Genomic DNA, 17232 nt, shown 5'->3' on the forward strand with positions numbered 1-17232 from the left:
TAAACCTGTTTTATAACTTACAGTTTATTACTGTTAAAATACATTCTGTGGGTGTGTCTTTTTATCTTACACTGTTAACCCTTTCAACCCCACAGGGAAATCCACACTACAAAGAGTAAAAAGTAACATTGACAGTGTTGCAGTGAGATAATTAAGGGAATATGTAAGTGATTGTTGAGCATTAGTGATGAACACCTGCTGTTAACAGAATCACTGAAGGAAAGAGAAATAAGAACACAAAATAGAGAACCACAAGAAATACAACTGACTTCCAGCCATTACAAATTATTATACTTATTATTAACCAGTATGACTTTATTTCTGTCATACATCCACAGAAGTTGTTATTGAGATGTTTAATTGAAAATGTTTGGTTTGAAGTTACCATTATAGAGATAGGTGCTTGCTTTAGTTGGGATGCTGATGCTTAAACATTGATGTTTCTTTTGCTGTTTGATACGGTGGCCGAGAGAGCTCAACGCGCTGCAACTGAAGAAAACACATGCAAATAGAAAAACACCTGCAAATTAAGAAAACATCTTCATCAGTTTCACAACACATGTTTGCTCCATATACTCACAACACAACCAAATACAGAAACGTGCTGCAAAAGTTCACAACACAAACAAATACAGAAACGCGCTGCAAATAGGACAGAACACGACGGAAATGTTTCCGGGGAACCCAATAAGTGACGGACCCGGCTGGGACGTGCTTACAGCTGTCTACTTTTATTATTATTAATTTTTTTTTGCAAAACATACAGAGATGACACGTTTATGACATACAACTTTGTATACAATATACAAAATGTATTTACAATATGTTCAATGCATAGACGGTTCAATGTCATACGAATACTAAAAAGAACAATGAGCTGAAGACGAAAATAAATAAATAAATAAAAAAAGATAGAGAGAAAGAGGGAAAGACATTAATCTATACATCAGTTACATTGTACACATTTTATCATGTTATGTTAAAATAAGTTTCATAAGAAATGTTAGAATGCAGCTAGGGTCCAAATATGAGACGGCAAGTTTTAAAGTTGAGACACTCACACACTGATATAACGCATATTTTAAAAACTTTGTTGTATAAAATGTATATTTATTTGCAACAGTTATGTTAACAGCAATAATACTATATTTCTGGTAAGAACAGCTATTCAGCTGATGGACATGCGCTGCGTTGTCATGGGAACATCCTAGGTGAAAATAATGAGGAAATTACGTTGTCTTTCGTTGCTCCCTTCATCAACATAATGGCACACAAGTGCCCCGCTCCCTCCAAAGTGCCCAATTCAAGGGCTCTGCCGTCTACCCTTTTAAGAGAGTAGGGCATAGGTAAAGCTCATGAGATAACCACGTCCCAGCCGTCCGTCCGTCACTTATTGGGTTCCCCGGAAACATTTCCGTTGTGTTCTGTCCTATTTGCAGCGCGTTTCTGTATTTGGTTGTGTTGTGAACTTTTGCAGCGCGTTTCTGTATTTGGTTGTGTTGTGAGTATTTGGAGCAAACATGTGTTGTGAAACTGATGAAGATGTTTTCTTAATTTGCGAGTGTTTTTTCTATTTGCATGTGTTTTCTTCAGTTGCAGCGCGTTGAGCTCTCTCGGCCACCGTAGTTTGAGCTGTTTTTGTGCAAGTCACACTTGTGCACACACAGTTTATGACTGATTGCGGTTATGATGACAAAATCATCATATTGCCTGTTCATTCACTAAGGAAATTCATTCTCACTCATTCAGAGTGATCAACATCTTCTTGACTTTTTTTGCAATAACAAATGTACTTTATAAACTCACAGTTAGAGCAGCCAGAGAGAAACTTATAGTAAAAAGTCAGAAGCCCAACTAAAGCAAATACTGATCTACATCATGGTGATTACACACTTTTGGACATGTATGAAAGAAATAATCGTAAACTGGTTTGTAAACTGGTTTCACACTCAGTGGCTGGAAGTCAGTTGTAGTTCTTGTGTTTCTCTTTTTTCTGTTCTTGTTTCTCTGTCCTTCAGTGATTCTGCTTATCAGGTGTTCAGTTCAGTGTCTCAATTCACTCTCTTTTTTTCAGTCACTGTCAAGTGGACTATATTAGTAAACTAATGTAGGGAATAGTGAATGAGGGTGTGATTGGGAAACAGCCTCTGAGTGTCGACTTTGAGCACTGTTAATTGACTCTTCGCTAAGCCCCGCCCTCCTTAGTTACTGTTGCTACGCCTGACAAGCTTTCACGCCTGGCACGTCTATCACAGTATGAATGCACTAGTGTCAGACATTCCCAAGGAGGTAATTAGTCATTTTTGGCGAACAGGTGAAATATCTGAGAGAGCAAGACAAATGGGACTGCAGTATGCATTCGAGGGATATATCCACAACATATTATGCAACCGATTACAGAATAATTTCATCAAAATTGATGCTAAAGCCTATACTGTAGGTCCTAGCGCAAGCAGCAGCCGCCTCGTACGCTGACCATTCAAATGGGAAACACACAAATTGAGGAACAGCTATGTTCATGCACAGCAGGGTGAGTGAAATTTTAAAATAATATAATAATTATAAATCAAACAGCTTATCCATAAATCTTGTGGAATAAACACAAGACATTAGCCTGACTACTTCTCCCGCTTATATTTTTAGCGCACCAGGCTACTGCTCACACGTCGTGGAGCAAACGTAGGTGTTTTTGTTTATCCAGTCATCCCAGCATTTCTCCCCTTGGGTTTGAGGTTGCCAGAAGGGAAAAAATTCCACACCCCTGTCCAAACTTTTAGGATGCCGGGTATCAGATTTGCACAATCCATACGCACAACGCTTCGGCATGTTTCCCTCACTCAAAAGCTTGCCAGACCTCCCACGCCTAGTTACAGTTGATAAGCCACGATTGGCCTGTGGCGGTTTTTGGGCGTGGCTTAGCGAAGGGTCAATTCACAGTATATTCCTGTAGGCCAGTGTTCTTCAATCCTGCTCCTGAAGGACCCCCAACACTGCACGTTTTCTTTGTCTCCCTAATCAAACACACCTGATTCAACTCATGGCCTCATTATCACATGGGTTAATGAGCTGATGAGTTGAATCAGGTGTGTTTGATTAGGGAGACAGAAAACGTGCAGCTTTGGGGGTCCTTCAGGAGCAGGGTTGAAGAACACTGCTGTAGGCTACTTTTGTTTTCTACGGTATATTCCCACTGAGCAAGCGACGTCTGTGGACGTACAAAACAGGTTGATATCAAGTCCGCCCGTCCAGGCCATGATCTGAACGTCCATTGACAGCCAGAATTAGTCGATTAATGACACTGAGAAATTATGTCCAATCTGGCCATAATCTAAACGTCTACTGACAGCCAGAACTAGTTCAGAAAAGACATTCATACTGACTATAATCTGGACGTCCGTTGACATCCAGAAACAGTCCATAAATGACGTGAATAAAGATGTCCAATCCGGCCATAATCTAAACGTCCACAGACAGCCAGAACTAGTTCAGAACAGACGTTCATACTGACTATAATCTGGACGTCCGTTGACATCCAGAAACAGTCCATAAATGACGTGAATAAAGATGTCCAATCCGGCCATAATCTAAACGTCTACTGACAGCCAGAACTAGTTCAGAAAAGACGTTCATACTGACTATAATCTGGACGTCCGTTGACATCTAGAAATAGTCCATAAATGACGTGAATAAACATGTCCAATCCGGCCATAATCTAAACGTCTACTGACAGCCAGAACTAGTTCAGAAAAGACGTTCATACTGACTATAATCTGGACGTCCGTTGACATCTAGAAATAGTCCATAAATGACGTGAATAAACATGTCCAATCCAGCCATAATCTAAACGTCCACAGACAGCCAGAACTAGTTCAGAAAAGACGTTCATACTGACTATAATCTGGACGTCCGTTGACATCCAGAAACAGTCCATAAATGACGTGAATAAAGATGTCCAATCCGGCCATAATCTAAACGTCCACAGACAGCCAGAACTAGTTCAGAACAGACGTTCATACTGACTATAATCTGGACGTCCGTTGACATCCAGAAACAGTCCATAAAAGACGTGAATAAAGATGTCCAATCCGGCCATAATCTAAACGTCCACAGACAGCCAGAACTAGTTCAGAAAAGACGTTCATACTGACTATAATCTGGACGTCCGTTGACATCTAGAAATAGTCCATAAATGACGTGAATAAACATGTCCAATCCGGCCATAATCTAAACGTCCACAGACAGCCAGAACTAGTTCAGAAACAGTGTTGCCAGATTGGAAATGTCCAAGTATCGTACCAGAAGCTCAAAATTATCGTATTTGGAAGAAAATGATCGTACACGAGTCAAACCTGTACAGAATACAGCATGAAAATGACAGACAGTCAAGAACTTTCCAACGGGGGGGGGGGGGGGTTCCTTACAATTAATTGGTTGGGTCCTTACATGCGCTTCGTGAGGCACAATAGCACACACACGCAAGGTCTCTCGCTCGCTCTCTCTACACGTTCTTCCCCCGGTAGACGTAGAATCCACAGCTAGATCAATGAGAAACCCTATGATTACAACGACCATCATTTGAAGTGTCACATAGGTCTGAAATTATCGTACATTATAGGATTTTTTCCATTATTGATCGTACATCGTACAGAGGTCAAAATTATCGTACAAATACGATAATTATCGTACATCTGGCAACACTGTTCAGAAAAGACGTTCATACTGACTATAATCTGGACGTCCGTTGACATCCAAAAACAGTCCATAAAAGACGTGAATAAAGATGTCCAATCCGGCCATAATCTAAACGTCCACAGACAGCCAGAACTAGTTCAGAAAAGACGTTCATACTGACTATAATCTGGACGTCCGTTGACATCCAGAAACAGTCCATAAATGACGTGAATAAAGATGTCCAATCCGGCCATAATCTAAACGTCCACAGACAGCCAGAACTAGTTCAGAAAAGACGTTCATACTGACTATAATCTGGACGTCCGTTGACATCCAGAAACAGTCCATAAAAGACGTGAATAAACATGTCCAATCCGGCCATAATCTAAACGTCCACAGACAGCCAGAACTAGTTCAGAAAAGACGTTCATACTGACTATAATCTGGACGTCCGTTGACATCCAGAAACAGTCCATAAAAGACGTGAATAAAGATGTCCAATCCGGCCATAATCTAAACGTCCACAGACAGCCAGAACTAGTTCAGAAAAGACGTTCATACTGACTATAATCTGGACGTCCGTTGACATCCAGAAACAGTCCATAAATGACGTGAATAAAGATGTCCAATCCGGCCATAATCTAAACGTCCACAGACAGCCAGAACTAGTTCAGAAAAGACGTTCATACTGACTATAATCTGGACGTCCGTTGACATCCAGAAACAGTCCATAAAAGACGTGAATAAAGATGTCCAATCCGGCCATAATCTAAACGTCCACAGACAGCCAGAACTAGTTCAGAAAAGACGTTCATACTGACTATAATCTGGACGTCCGTTGACATCCAGAAACAGTCCATAAAAGACGTGAATAAACATGTCCAATCCGGCCATAATCTAAACGTCTACTGACAGCCAGAACTAGTTCAGAACAGACGTTCATACTGACTATAATCTGGACGTCCGTTGACATCCAAAAACAGTCCATAAAAGACGTGAATAAAGATGTCCAATCCGGCCATAATCTAAACGTCCACAGACAGCCAGAACTAGTTCAGAAAAGACGTTCATACTGACTATAATCTGGACGTCCGTTGACATCCAGAAACAGTCCATAAAAGACGTGAATAAAGATGTCCAATATGGCCATAATCTAAACGTCCACTGACAACCAGAACTAGTTCAGAACAAAATGACAAACAATATCTGTAAATTAATTAACTGACTGTTACGGACTATATCATTAACTGTTAAATTGATCTTGCTGGTCAGACACCAACAGGGTTCATGATGCACACATGGCACTTTTAAGTCCTTCTGGGAAGTTTGTATTCATGAGGTTTTACAATTTTTTTAATTTTTTTAATGTTTTAAATTAATTTATGAAGCCACTGTAAAATGTATCATTAGCCTACATGTTATATTGTTATACTATAACACTGTCATATTTTGTGCAGGCATTAGCTTACTTCATCGTAAATGGAAAAGCCTGACAATGTAACTGCTAAATACCCAAGTATTGTGGTATTCCACAATGTTTCTCACTGACACACTCATAACTCGAGATTGTGGATTAAAGAAAATCCCAAACTTCCTACTCATATTTTCATCATTGTGGCGGCGTTCATGTGTGTTCAATTTGTAAATACGATCTTTATGATACTAGGCATGTCTTGAATGCATCAATAGCTCTAGTTTAGGGACAATCCATACAAACAATCTTTATTAAACAGACTGTCACAGTGAGAAGATTTTTGTCCTTTATCAATGCTAAAGGCCTAACCACTGCAGTTAACACCATGCTGTTAAATAAAAGTCTGTAGACAAGTCTTAAGGTTAGGGTTAGGGTTAACCTTAACCCTTAATTTCTAACCCAGACCCGGTTTCACAGACAGGGTTTAGATAAAGCCAGGATTTGTCCTTAGTTCAATTTGGGTATTTAATTATAGCTTTTAAAAATGTGCCTTAAAAAAAAAAAAACATTACTGGCGTGCATCTTGAGACAAAACAATGGCACTGCCATAAGATATGTTGCTTTCAGGTAATACAGCTCAAACATGCATTTTAGTCTGGGACTACAGGCTTGCCTGTGAAGTGTGAAACCCGGGGTATTATGTTGTAACTTGTATAGAATTATGCCAATGTAACCAAAGTGTTGCGTTGGACAGAGGATTAACTCTAAACCAACAGGTTGTGTAACTGTGCCACACAGGGTGAAAATGGATGTTGACATTATTAGGCATAAGAGTGTTTCTAAAGGAAAGGTCAATAATTTGTGAAAGTGTAAAAGGGTCATTATGGGTCACATGAATGTAACTGTCACCACCATGATGCCAATTCCTTAGATTTTCATATAGATCTACATACAGAATTGTATATGAATATATGCAGTGTTTGCTCTGTTTAATATACTGTTTGCTCTATTAAATTGCACTTTATCAGAACAGTGGTAAATAAATATTATATATGGTCAGTTACTGTAAGTTCTTACAGTATTTTTAAGCTTTCATTTTTATTGTTGAATTTTTAATCATGCACTGCAATGAAAAAACAATTTAACCAATTGATTAAATATAACAGCCAGCCTACAAATACAACCAAATAAATAGCACATAATATATATATATTTTTTTTTTTATTATTATATTATATATTATATTTTCAGATTTCCCTGTAATTGCAATGTTGCCACACTATTGGCTGTCTCTCCTAGCTGTTTTGAGCATGATTGGTTATTCTCTGTTTATTCTGACTGTCATCCAGGAATCTAGCCAATGACAACTATGCGCGCCTTTACGAGTCAAGTTTGAATAAACGTCAGTTGAGTGAGTCGGTGTTTGCTTTGCTGCTGCGCGGGATCTTCAATATTTGCCTATTCTGTGGGTTTTACATCGTTTAAAACATGGATTATTTTTCATCGGACTGCTAAATGTTTATTTTGAGCGAGTTGCTGGGTATTGCTGGATGTAAATGAAGAACAAACAAGGAATATGGACAAAGAATTTTATCAACGGAAATATTGCAATCTACGGAAGGTAAAACTTTATTTTATACAAATTCTGCTACATCAAGATATAGTGTATTAAATTGAGAATCTAAACGCGATTAGAGCAATATTGTTAGTGCATACGGTATTCCAATGTATAATGTTATGTGCTGCTAGCATGTGTAACTTGTCTAACTTAGTTTATGATAAAATAAAACTCAGCATGGGAGCTTACAACGAGTGAACTGAGAATATATATTGTATCTTTAGACAGAAAGGAACTGTCACAGTCTTATACTATAAGAATCTGCAAACTAGGCTTATGAATCTATTGATCGCGGGATGGCTAACCGATCAGTTAAATTAACGAGTCGTAATAATACCCAGATAGCAACATTGTTTCGGCCCGGATCCGGCCCACATCTGGCACTTGTGGAATGCGGATCTGGCCCACATGCAGCGTGGAATGACGGCCCTTGGGTGGCCCACTCCTGTTTGCCAGATCTGGGCCAAAAGCAGGCCATAGCAATGCCACATGTCAGCCAAGAGCAAAGAAATAAACCAGAACTGGACCTTATCTGAGCCACAAAATCTGTGTATATTAAATATGGAGTCATCTCAGCCTTAATAAGCCTGTTAACAAGCAGAATCACTGAAGAAAAGAAGAGAACAGAAAAAGAGACGAGCAGAAACACAAGAACTATAACTGACTTCAGACACAGTCTTAGATGAAATCAACTGAAGCGAAAAGAAGACATTAAATCTGTGAAGATCTCAGCAGAGGAGGATTAAACAACTCCACAAACAGCATTACCAGCTTCACTTATTACTAACCAGACTGACTTTATTTCTGTCAGACGTCTACAGAAGTTTTATTGAGAATTAACAGAGGTTTAACTCTGTTTCATTTAAAGTCACCATAAGAGTGACTAGTGTTTCCATTAGTTGGGCTCTTAACTCTAAGTATATCTTAACTCTTGTCTTTTTTGGCAGCTGTGACCGTGTGTTTGTCAAACACATTTACAGCAGCAAAGAAAGCTAAAGTGAAATGAGATCAGGTGATGATGGTTACCTGTTGATGATTGTATAATCATCATGAAATAACCTTTCACTGATGTCTTTGGAATCTAACAATTGTGTTGAATCCATTAATATTTTCACATCACAAATCCTGTGTTTCTGCAGCATGAGATTCAGCAATATTATAACTGTCAGTTTAAAGCTTTTAACAAACATGAGATCAAAAATTTAACTTATGCTGACACACACAGATATCAACAATCAGCATATGAATCTCAACAATGGTGACAATCACAAATATTTATATAAAAAGAATAATTCACATCACTGAAAAGCTACTAATTCACAACAAAAACAACAGCAAAAAATAAAAGCAAATATTAAGAATCAAACAAAATTATAGGACAATTCAGCTGCATAATTTATTCATGTTGCAATGCATGCTGGGAGTTTTTTACTATGCTGGTACCCAGCATGCATTGCAGCAAAGTACTTTTGATTGTCACCATTGTTGAGATTCATACGCTGATTGTTGATGTCTGTGTGCATCATATTAAACTGACTTTTTTGTGCTCATGTTTGATAAAGTCTTCTAACTTATTGATATTATATTGTTGGATCTCATGCTGCAGAAACACAGGGTTTGTGATGTGACATTATTAATGGATCAACACAATTGTTACATTCCAAAGACATCAGTGAAAAAGGTTATTTCATGATGATTAGAAAACCATCAACAGGTAACCATCATCTGATCTCGTTTCACTTTAGCTTTCTTTGCTGCTGTAAATGTGTTCAACAAACACACTGTCACAGCAGCCAAAAGAGATATAAGTTATATTAAGAGTCAAGAGCCCAACAAATGGAAACACTAATCACTCTTATGGTGACTTTAAATGAAACACATTAGAGTTAAACCCATTAATTCTCAATAAAACTTTTGTAGACGTCTGACAGAAATAAAGTCAGTCTGGTTAGTAATAAGTGAAGCTGGTAATGCTGTTTGTGGAGTTGTTTAATCCTCCTCTGCTGAGATCTTCACAGATTTAATGTCTTCTTTTCTCTTCAGTTGATTTCATCTAAGACTGTGGCTGAAGTCAGTTGTAGTTCTTGTGTTTCTGCTCGTCTCTTTTTCTGTTCTCTTCTTTCCTTCAGTGATTCTGCTTGTTAACAGGCTTATTAAGGCTGAGATGACTCCATATTTAATATACACAGATTTTGTGGCTCAGATAAGGTCCAGTTCTGGTTTATTTCTTTGCTCTTGGCTGACATGTGGCATTGCTATGGCCTGCTTGTGGCCCAGATCTGGCAAACAGGAGTGGGCCACCCAAGGGCCGTCATTCCACGCTGCATGTGGGCCAGATCCGCATTCCACAAGTGCCAGATGTGGGCCGGATCCGGGCCGAAACAATGTTGCTATCTGGGTATGTTTTGGAGCTGGTCAGTCAATTTAGCAAGCTTTTGCAAATGTCTCCGTAAGTAAGTAAAACAAATAACTAATATTGATGTGTATGTGTGTGTTTCCTTCATGATCCAGGCATTTGGGGAATAAATATTATCCAGCCACACGATGTTCAGATGCGGTGTGAGTATTGTCATAAAATACACGTGAAATAGAGGCAGAACATGTGAATCTGCTCAAATGCACTGGTTCAAACTAGAGGTCTTCTCGGGTCCTAAAAACTGTACCCGACCCGAATCGACCCGAATCACTACTTACCCGAACCCGACGTGCATAAATTAATTTTTTTTAAAGAAAAACCCGACCCGAGACAGACCCGATAAAATTAGACCCGAGTCCGACCCGACCTGACGCCATTTCCTTTAGAACCCGACTGGACCCGAACGTAAACGGCATTTACATTGTGCACAGCCTGCAGCCCTGCGTTTCTCAAAAATGCACTTAACATAGACGCGCAAGTAGGCCTACGCGCTGAAGTGCTGAAATGTCAATCACACATCACGGTCGGTAACCCATTACATCCTATAAAATTTGGCATAATGTTATTTACCGGACCATACGATGATTAACATTAGAACCACCACAGGGTAAAATTTACCGATGGCTGTTTTTCAAATGTAGCCTATAACAGATTTTCAATAAAATATCCAAAGTCTCCCAGTCATTGACTTTTACTAAAATTTTGTTATTTAGCCTACAATCCCGTTGTTAAAAAGTTGTTTAGATAAAACCAGATTAAAAACAAGGCAAGGCCATAGCAGGTCAAATACCATCTAGGCATATGTCTTTATTTTTGCAACTTTTCTTTATTTGAGCAACGTGTCTGCTTACTGTAAACAGTCACACAACGCACGTTCAAAATAAGATGTTTTAGCCTACTCATAAATGTTCAAACTTTGGATTAATTATTAAAACAATTTTTGCAATTTTTATCGTTTATTGTTTGCTGCTATTTATTCAAGTCTGCCAGTTTCCTGAAGAAAATTCCGATCTTTAATGTAGCCTAATGAATAAAAAAAAATTCTGATTACCCCAAGTTTATTGGGGTTGTTCACGTATTCAAATTATAAATTATATAACTAAGCAAATTAATAACTGAGTAAATAAATGCGGAGGCAACCGTGCTTAGCCCATTGCACGTAGAAGCGCGGATTCGCTCTCTCACTTAGAAAAAGTGAGAGAACGGTGTCATAGAGTTGTTTTAAATAATGCAATTTTGTTAAATGCCCAACATAGTTTGGGTCTTCTCGGGTCCATTTGGAATAAGCATATTTATTTTAAATTACCCGAGACCCGAGGCCACTAATACCGAACCCGACCCGTGTCCGAGACATTCGTCTGAGTTTTGGACCCGAAACCGCTCGGGTCTCGGGTCGGACCTCGGGTTTGCGGATCCAAGTAGACCCGTGAAGACCTCTAGTTCAAACCCTCCAGACAAGCTTTATCTTCTTGAGTTTACAGGCCTAGCTGACCCAAAAATAAATGTCTTTCAAAATGAAAGTATTTTCAAACCTGTATAACTTACTTTTGTGAAACACAAGAATTTTGGGAATAAAACAACTGTATGCATTGTTGCCTATGACAAAAATAAAAGGCATTTTTCAAGATATCTTAATTATGGTTCTACATAAGAAACTCATACAATTTCAACATATGGGTGAGTAAGCTACATAATGAGATAACTCTATTTTTATTTTTTTTTATTTTTTTTGGGATGAGCTGTTCTTTTAAAGGATTAGTTCACCTCAAAGTTGAAAATTCTGTCATCATTTACTCAACCTCAAGTTGTTTCAAACCTGTATGAATTTCTTTCATCTGCTGAACACAAAGAAAGATATTTTTTTTCCCTACTATGGAAGTCAATGGGACCCAAGTCTGTCTGGTTACCGACATTCTTCAAAATATCTTTCTTTGTGTTCAGCAGAAGAAAGAAATTCATACAGGTTTAAAACAACTTGAGGGTGAGTGAATGATGACACAATTTTCAACTTTGAGGTGAACTAATCCTTTAAGGACATTTGCTAAATTAACCATGTTTTTTTATTATAGTGTAGAAACCATGTTTTTATGGTGGATAGTGAGTATAGGAGCAGGCTTCACTGCATATATTAATAAACTTTTAGAGTGCTGGCCTGGATAATTGTAATACGTAAAATAGGAAAGAGGCCGCACTATGCATAAACTTTTATTTGCAAAAATGCGTTTCGCGCACGTGGAAACTGATGAAGGCACGCACCGAAACCTGTTTTTGCAAATAAAAGTTTATGCATAGTGCGGCCTCTTTCCTATTTTACGTATTACAATAATTTATTACCATTTGGTTAGTGTCGCAAAACATTGTTAATTTTTAGTAAGGGTTCTCCAGATTTATATAACACTTATGAATGAATGAATGAATGAATGAATGAATGAATGAATAGCTTTATTGGTCACTAGTCACAAGTACCAGCGAAATTCCGCCATCAACCTGTCCATACAAACATACATACAATATGACAAGGGGGTAGACAGGACAGGAAGACAGAGCATTTTAGGAAAGAATACAGCATAACATGAGGAGAGGTGAGGAGAAAAAAAAGGCCACCCCCAGACTACGCTCCTGTAAGGAGTCCAGTTTGGGAACAGTAAAAAACACCTCAGCAACATTGGCACATAATCAGTACACAACATGAACACACAAGACTTGCAACAGGGGAGGGTAGTTGGGTATGGAGGTAACCCAGCACAAACAAGCAGCCATCCGGTTCCTGCAGCCATTCTTCGGCGCTGGTCGGACCCGCCTGCCAGACTGGTGGTATGTAGCGTCGAAGGCGAGGAACATATGGAACATAAAAAAATGGTCCTATGTTACGCGATCAATAATCCTATTAAAACTCTTTAAAAAAAATATATATATTTTTAGATCAAGCATTGGACTTACGGAGCAGAATAGGCACCAACAGAGAAACAAGTCCATCACTAGTAAGTATCCACTGCAGTATCTTCTGGTTACTCTTTATTTCGATAGTCCACTTTCACTAACATTTCAACTAACTCTCATTAGAGTATTAGTAGGCTGTAGTAGACAGTCAATAGACTGGTAGGTTAAGTTTAGATGTTAGGATTCGGGTTAGGAGAATAAGTTGACTTGTAGTTGCCAAGTAACTTATAGTCAGTAGAATGTCTGTTAGGGGACCAACAAAACAGAGTGTTAGCAAATATTAAGCAGACAGTCTACTAATACTCTAATGACAGATAGTTGACATGTAGTTGCAAAGTTACTTATAGTTAGTAGAATGTCTAAAGTGGACTATCGAAATAAAGTGTTACCCAGTATTTAAATCCGCAGTCAATTTTAAAGGCACAATGCACTCCGAAATTAAAAAATTATCTCTTTTTTTCTTCTCTCGTGCCATTCCAGGTATATATCTGACTTTCTTTCCACAAAGATTTTTTGAAAAATTATCCATTATTGTAAGCCAATATAATGCAAGTGCATACGCCAGAAACTTCATACAGCGTACTCACAGCTTGCTGTGTTGTTCACACAAGATGTTTTCTGCACTTATCATGTGAGATTTACAATGCTCTTGGACTTTTTCGACCTTCAGCATTTTGGTGTCTATTCACTTGCATTATTTGACACACAAACACAAGAGAAGTATAATATTTCTAAAAGTCTAGTTTATTTTTTCTAAAATATGTGTTTTTATCTGAAGAAAGAAAATCATATACCTTTTGGTCGGCATAAGGTAGATAAAATGAAGGGGGAATCAGTTTGCTCTCCTTTACCTAGTATTATTTATAAACATTACATGTGATTTAATAAATGTACAATTAAAGGGGTGTTCGAAGCAAACATCTAAATCCCTTCACAAAGAGCCCTTCCACAAAAGGGTTAGCAAAGGGGGACATGCATCCGATGGTAAATTAACTGAAGTAATTTTATCTTATAGTAATTTTATATTATATTTATGGTAATGTGACCTAGGATGGCAAGTTCCTGTGTTTCATTTTAAAGTAGATATGGTGGAAGAGTTAAATTTAACATAGAATTATTGAGTTGTTTGTTTGGGTTTGCTATATTACACACATTTTCATCATACCGAAGTTCCATAGGTAAAACTTTTATTAATAGATGCGTTAATGTAACTACCTGCAGGGTTAAAAGAAAAGACGTCAAGAACACACAAACTTAAGGAACTTTTACACATCAACAATGTACTAAAAATGGAAACGTTTTTTCTTTGTACAGATGACAATGTTATTAAAACGATTACCGTTTGGACAGATCCACTGTGTTAATCTACATGTTCCTTCTTTTGGTGATGCACATTTTTCTATCAGACATAAGTTTTAGATACCAGACAAAACGAATGAAATGTGACCCATGCTAATTAATTCCCCCCTTTTACCTCTCTCTTTTATCTTTCTGTGGCCAGGATCCGTCATTCATCAGAACAGCTACCAAGAGAAGTGAGTATTCGTCCTCTACCTCCTTTGTCTCAATGTTATTTCAACACTATTGGTCTCCAAAGTACTATATGTGTTTATATAAGGGGTGTAAGATTAAGAAAATGTCATAATTCGATACAATTGCGATTTTCGATGCAAAAACGATTCACAGTATGTAAATGTAGTTACTTTTCCTATATAGGTATTAGGGATGTGCATCTCCATAACTGAGGCCGATACGATACGCATCTCGATGCATAGCCAACGATACAATACATTAATGATACATATAAGCAGCTGCCAGCTACCGATGCAATGCAATACGATTCACTTTTATTACGATCCGGTGCGATTCGATTTCGATTCAACGCATTGCAAAAATATGATGCTATGCAATTCAATATGGTATAGATAGTTAACTTTTATTTCTTTTGTTCAGACATAGGGCAAATCATAAAGTAGCAAAGTGCCATCTGACTTTTAACACATGGCTCTCTCACAATCAAAAGATTTGGTTTCCACAAAAAAAGCAGGTACTGTAGGCTAACTGACCAGAAAGCAGGTGCTGTTATTATGTGCTTCACGGGCCGTTTATCAGTTTGGACCAGTGCAGCGCGAGCCGATCTTGATCAATCGACACTGTTACTACACGGCGCTAAGAGATCCCCACTGAAGTAATAACATCGCTGCGAGATCTATTGAGAAGCATTCATATATCTCTGTTATTAACGGATCAAACAGCGCTGACGTGGAAACATTGTGCCATGAATGAACAATCCAGTGTCCACAGATCAGCAACATTCACCATGGATTTACTGTAGTAAAACAAACTGTAACCATGGAAGTTTGGCAGGAATAGTAGGCTATAATGCTTTCAATTTACATTACGTTGGTTTTATTTTGACATGAATAAAATTACTGCCCTCAAAGTTAATCTGACCTAAAATAAACCTTTGTTTATAACTACAATATTACATTACATTTTTTTTTCAAGTAGCTGTTTTACATGCTTCTAAGAGTCAATTATAGCTTCATCATTCCTCAAAGTAAAAAAAAAAAAATCATACTTTATGATGTTACGTTTAATACAAATTTTTTTTTATTTTTTATATTAAATCAAGGAAATTTCTCTGGCATTTCTTTCTTTTTCCTGTATCGAAAACGTACCGAACCATGACACAAGTGTATCGTATTGAACCGAACCATGAATTTTGTGAACCTTTAACTTACACCCCTAATATGTGTGTGTGTGTGTGTGTGTGTGTGTGTGTGTGTGTGTATATGGGGCTGTTTAAACCTGGCCACTTGATGCGTTTTCTCAGATCGGATAGCTATCTGTTTTATCACAACAATTCCATTTACACCTGGTCACATAAATGTGTTTTTGCAAAATGGATATAAATCAGATCTTCGATTCCCTCGCTATGCAAATTTAATGGCGTTGACGTCACCGAAAGCAACAGATATGAACTGCATTTTATTGATCATCCGTTAAAATTTCTAAATCAAAGACCGCAATAGGAGAGAGCGGCAACAGCCCTGGTAAGATCATTTCGTTTCTTTACTTTTAAAGATGATAACTGTGTGTTAAGCATCGGGGACTTACTTTCACTTTAATTTGCGATAGTTTGCACGTTGGCTTGATGAATAACGTTAGATGGTCAGCGGCGATGCGGCAGTATAACATGCAGCTATAACATGACCTAGCCTATAGCCTATAACACGCTCTCACAACTTTATTTTAGAGCGTTTTTGGGAGGAATAAAATTTACATGTGGTTTCAACAACCAGATGCATTTACACTTGTCCAGTTTCTTCTGGAATGCGGCCCAGACCACCTCCTGAAGTGGTGTGAGCAATCAGATTCAAATGCGTCACGAATGCGTTTCGGAGGCCATTTAATCCTGGTCTTTTCAAGATCATATAGCTATCCGATCACTAAAATCGCATGCAGTTGTAAATGGCACCTATATGTGTGTGTGTGTGTGTGTGTGTGTGTGTGGAATGCCTTATATCAGGCTTGATGTAATTTTACTTGATTTGTGATTTATTTCATTTAATTGATTCGAGTACAAAAATTTTCAACTATGTATCTCTGCTATAAGCTAAACCACAACAGTGGCATTTGTATTTATTTATTTAACATGTGGATTTTTTTGCTTTGATTGTAGCTGCTGTCATGAAATGGGACCCAGCTGCAATAGAGGCCCAAATAAAGTCTGTAGGCGATCATCTGAAACTGCTTGCTGCTATAAATGAAGCTTGTGAACCTTATAGCAGCCATATTTTGTTAATTGTTATGTTATTGTTTTAACAACATTTTATAGACTATTTAAAGGGAAATTGTGTTAATTTACAACTTTACTGTTCAGGCTTTTAAGTTGTATTGTGTTAATTTATACTTTAGTCTTCCGGCTGTTAAGTTTTGGTCCAGCAGAACAAAATAGTAATAAAAATATATTTTGAGATTTGAATAGTTGATTTCTTGGAGTGATTAGTTTGTTTTACAGGAAAATGGTAAGCAGTTTATTACAGTTATATTGTTAAGATATACAAATGCAAGTATATACACTACACAGTTATTCAATTGAATATTATCAATATTCTTTAAAATCTTATTTAGGTCTATGGTCTGTGTGTCTGCAGTTTCATGACATGA

General features: G+C 37.8%; 1 protein-coding gene and 1 long non-coding RNA gene across 8 annotated transcripts in view; both read left to right on the top strand.

Annotated features, from left to right (window-relative positions):
* The window catches only part of LOC309493628 (complement C3-like), a 528795-nt gene that overhangs the window by 461682 nt on the left and 49881 nt on the right, over positions 1 to 17232 (top strand). The gene's annotated exons all lie outside the window — the stretch shown is intronic.
* On the top strand, positions 7321 to 17047 carry LOC309493927. 2 transcript variants are annotated; one of them, XR_014204102.1, is made up of 5 exons: positions 7321 to 7706; positions 10215 to 10260; positions 13042 to 13100; positions 14374 to 14594; positions 16745 to 17047. It is a non-coding gene; the product is annotated as an uncharacterized lncRNA (long non-coding RNA). The 2 variants fall into 2 exon arrangements; XR_014204103.1 differs by having other exon boundaries at positions 14561 to 14594.

The sequence above is a fragment of the Leuciscus leuciscus genome, assembly GCF_965113295.1.
Source record: "Leuciscus leuciscus genome assembly, chromosome: 3".
Taxonomy (NCBI): Eukaryota; Metazoa; Chordata; class Actinopteri; order Cypriniformes; family Leuciscidae; genus Leuciscus; species Leuciscus leuciscus.